Raw genomic sequence first — 4,963 nt, 5'->3', positions numbered from 1 at the left:
CTTCCTGTGAAATCTTTATCAAGGCAAGAAAGGGTAAAACTTAGAAGTCAGGAGGGTCAGGGATGATAGTATAGCATCTAGATCAAGTATAGCATCTAGATCAAGGGAAGTAATAGTGCCACTGTATTCTGCTCTGGTCAGACCACACCTGGAGTACTGTGTCCAGTTCTGGGCACCACAATTCAAGAAGGACACTGACAAACTGGAACGTGTCCAGAGGAGGGCAACCAAAATGGTCAAAGGCCTGGAAACGATGCCTTATGAGGAACGGCTAAGGGAGCTGGGCATGTTTAGCCTGGAGAAGAGGAGGTTAAGGGGTGATATGATAGCCATGTTCAAATATATAAAAGGATGTCACATAGAGGAGGGAGAAAGGTTGTTTTCTGCTGCTCCAGAGAAGTGGACACGGAGCAATGGATCCAAACTACAAGAAAGAAGATTCCACCTAAACATTAGGAAGAACTTCCTGACAGTAAGAGCTGTTCGACAGTGGAATTTGCTGCCAAGGAGTGTGGTGGAGTCTCCTACTTTGGAGGTCTTTAAGCAGAGGCTTGACAACCATATGTCAGGAGTGCTCTGAGGGTGTTTCCTGCTTGGCAGGGGGTTGGACTCGATGGCCCTTGTGGTCTCTTCCAACTCTATGATTCTATGATTCTATGACTTCTAACATGGAATCCTACTATATACAATCACCTCAATTCAATGCTTCATTCTCAACTAATTTCCATGTAGCTCATTTCAAAATAAGCTGAGCTGTCATCTGTGGAATTAAACTTTCGAATAAATGTCTGTATAGTGGTACCTCGGGTTAAGTACTTAATTCATTCCGGAGGTCCGTTCTTAACCTGAAACTGTTCTTAACCTGAAGCACCACTTTAGCTAATGGGGTCTCCTGCTGCTGCCACGCTGCCGGAGCCCGATTTCTGTTCTCATCCTGAAGCAAAGTTCTTAACCTGAAGCACTATTTCTGGGTTAGCGGAGTCTGTAACCTGAAGCGTATGTAACCTGAAGCGTATTTAACCTGAGGTATAGGATTTGGGCAGGGCAGGGGGATGATATGATAGCATATATTTGCTGTCACAACCTCAGAATTATAAACAAGGATGGAGACTCTGAGAAAGGATGTGGAATACAACTGCTTTTTATAAGATCAAATGCAGCTTTGGACTGCGCTCACAAACGAATCATATCAAAATCAATAAGATATTGGCCATGATACTGTTCCAATGAAGGGGAGAGTTAGGGTTATATAGTTATGAATTGATTAATGCACCACTTAATGCTATTAAAATAAGATTTAAAATAAAAAATGCACAATTAAAATATAATAAAATACAAGCTATAATAAATATAATAAAATATACAACAAACAATCCCATTAACAGAAATTTTCAGGTTCAATATCTAGCATCTCCAGTTAAAAAGAATCTAACTTGTCCTGCAGAGCCACTGCCAGAGTATATGGTAGCAGGCTGTTCATGTTCCTTCAGTGTTTCCAGAGAAACGAGAGTCATAGCATCTCTTCAAGAAACAGTATTGTGCAACTCTGACTGGGGAATATTAAGGACCTTACTCTTCCTAGGGGTTGTAAATAAGTGCATGCATTTGGAGAGGATTGACTTCAACAGCATGAGCTAGAGTGCTAGGGGTTTGCACTCATATCTATAGATCAAATACGTATACAGCTGAATTTGTAGTGCATGCAGTGAAAAGGATTCACAGTGTACAGATTGTGACCCTCGTTAGAAGAAGAGTTTGGATTTGATATCCCGCTTTATCACTACCCAAAGGAGTCTCAAAGCGGCTAACATTCTCTTTTCCCTTCCTCCCCCACAACAAACACTCTGTGAGGTGAGTGGGGCTGAGAGACTTCAAAGAAGTGTGACTAGCCCAAGGTCACCCAGCAGCTGCATGTGGAGGAGCGGAGACGCGAACCCAGTTCACCAGATTACGAGACTACCGCTCTTAACTGCTACACAACTACTTTTAATCAGGGATGATGGGAATGCATAGCCCACAGCATCTGGACATCACTGCATGGGCTAACTGTTCTCTACAAAGAGTATTTTCCATCACCTCGTACCTGATCATTTCTACCTAAGGATCAAATGTCAGACCTTCTGCATTCAAAAGACTTCATCTGAAGTATGGTCCCTCTCCCTTCTTCATAATCCCCAATGTGCGGTGGAATCAGTCATTCTTACTCTGGGACACTATCACCTCTTCTTCATATGTTCTATGGCTGAGTTCTGAGGCTGAAATCAAACACCAGGACTGAGCTCCACCACAGTTTAACTTTCGGAGTTGCACCAACAAGCCTAATGCACATCAGCACGTGCAGTTATAACCTCCCTTCCCCCAGTTTTTGAGACATGCAATAGTTTTGTACAAGACTGCTATGGGGCACACGGCTGTTTCCAGAGGAGTAGCCCCAATCAACAGTAGCCCCAAACAACAGAGCACTATTGTACTGGCACAGAAAACCTCAGTCAATCTGCAGTGCAACACGATATGATGTCACTTTGCCGGCACAGTAATATGGTATACCATCCTCCAAATTCATCTCACAGGATTAAGATGTTTAAATCTTCGGCACCGTCAGTGTTTTCCGAAACTGTAACACAAACTACTCCATCAGACAATAGCTTAAAGAAAAGAAGACTATAAAATGGATCTGATGCTTGAATGTTCCTCTAACAAAAGTGTTTTTATTTTGCGTCTCAGAACAAAGCAAAGCAGAAAATTAATCAGTAACATAGCAAGCACATTGTCTAAGAGTGATTCATTATAAAGCAGTCTCAAAGCCGTTCATTGTCTCAAAGTTAATAAATTTTATTGTTCATTAGCAGCATAATAAACCTGGTGGGCTTTTAAATGGGCTGTGTTCCTGTTTTCAGACCATTAAATTAAACACAACAATACCATTGCTACCTGTGGATTTGTTTCCAAACTAATCTTGGGTGTTAGCTGACATCTGTGAATGCCAAAGCAATGGTGGTGTATGCACTTACTGCAAACAGCAGTCATATGTTCCAAACTAGTGAGAGTAATGCACCATGTGGGAAAAATTGAAGACCAAGCACACTCAGTCATGGGCTTGAGCTCCACATTGGGCAAAACATGCCTGCATTGCAGGGCGTTGGACTAGATTACTTGTGGTCCCTTCCAACTCTAGGATTCTGTAATGTTGTGAAGCTTAGTTGAAATTAAGAGGGTATTCGACAAACTCATGAAGTATGTATCAACAGCTAGTAGTCACAGTGGCTATATGGAAACTCCAGGTATCAGGCTCAGTGTGCCTCTGAATACCCATTATTTGGGAATAACTGTAAGGAAGGGGAATTTCCACCTGTTGTGCATTGCCAAGTGCATTGTGGGAAATAGGATACTTCTGTTCTGTTCCAGCAGGGCTCTTCTTATGTTCAGAACATTTACAAGAATCCTCTGAATAGTCAACTTTTGTTGAGGCTTCAGCATGATTTAAAAATGAATTATTGTGGAAATCCTCCCTTTAGAAAGAGCTGATAATACTTCCTTACAAACTGGAGCTTCATTTTAATTCCTGTCTGAAAAGGTTGAAAGGATCTGAAGAAGCCTGCAAGTCAAGGGCAGGTGCCTGTTTCATACATTGTAGGATCAAAATATCATTACAAAAAAGGGGGGGTGTAGAAGCTATCTACCTCTCCACAAGTCTTCCAAGGAAATGTTTAATTTCGGAAGAAAAGAAAATGCCATCAGTTTGAGCAAGTGTGACAGCTGCTGTCGTAAAGCAGATTAGGTGTGCTAGGTTCGTAATCTAAAAGATGTGATGGGAACTTGGGGGCCTTTGAAGAGACATAAAAGAAATAAAATGAAAATAATCATATGTTTCAAATATAGCATTAAGGAAATGAAAATGAAAAAAATGAACATCTAAATAATAAAAATAGAGTAGGGATGTCAACTTTTTAGCTGTGCTATAACAATATAGTTTCATCAGCTGTTGATTTGTTGCTTTAAATAGTTGTTTGGATTTTATCCTTTGTCAGGACACTTTCAGCAAGCAGCCTAGGAAATCCTTTAATGAAACCTTATTCCAGTCTCCATCTGTAATGGGATTTGAGATACATATATGTGTGTGTGTGTGTGTGTGTGTGTGTGTAATTGTTAATTGCTTCAGAATAGTGATTGGACTACTGCAACGTGCTTTATGTGAGGCTACCTTTGAAGGTGACCTGGAAACTACAGCTAATCCAGAATGTGGCTGCTATACTGGTGACTGGGAGCGGCCACAGACACCACATAACACCGGTCTTGAAAGACCTAAATTGGCTCCCAGTACATTTCTGACCACAATTCAAAGTGCTGGTGCTGACCTTTAGAGCCCTAGGCCTAAACGGCTGCGGTCCTGTATACCTGAAGGAGCATCTCCACCCCCATTGTTCTGCCCGGACGCTGAGGTCCAGTGCTGAGGGCCTTCTGGCAGTTCCCTCGCTGCGAGAAGCCAAGTTACAGGGAACCAGGCAGAGGGCCTTCTCGGTAGTGGCGCCCTCCCTGTGGAACGCCCTCCCAGCAGATGTCAAAGAGAAAAACAACTACCAGACTTTTAGAAGACATCTGAAGGCAGCCCTGTTTAGGGAAGCTTTTAATGTTTAATAGACTATTGTATTTTAAAATTTGTTGGAAGCCGCCCAGCGTGGCTGGGGAAACCATTCTGTATAAATAATAATAATAAATAAAATATTGTGGAATTCCTGTATTCCAGCTGCATGTGTGTGTGGCGGGCAAAAAAGGTATTACAGAGGGGGAAATGCATTCTGGGTACTCCCGTGTCCTTTCCCACTTGCCATCAACCCCACAACAGGCTTCCCGCGTCAGGCAGCCCCCCCAGTGAGTCCACAGCCGTGGGCTCCGCGGGGGAGGCAGTCCTCCATAGGCAGCTGCTGGGCCTTCTAGCCAATCCCCGCTCCGCGTGCACCGACGG

The sequence above is a fragment of the Podarcis bocagei genome (assembly GCF_964188305.1).
Source record: "Podarcis bocagei genome assembly, chromosome: 3".
NCBI classification, from domain to species: domain Eukaryota; kingdom Metazoa; phylum Chordata; class Lepidosauria; order Squamata; family Lacertidae; genus Podarcis; species Podarcis bocagei.
This window is presented reverse-complemented; position numbering follows the sequence as displayed.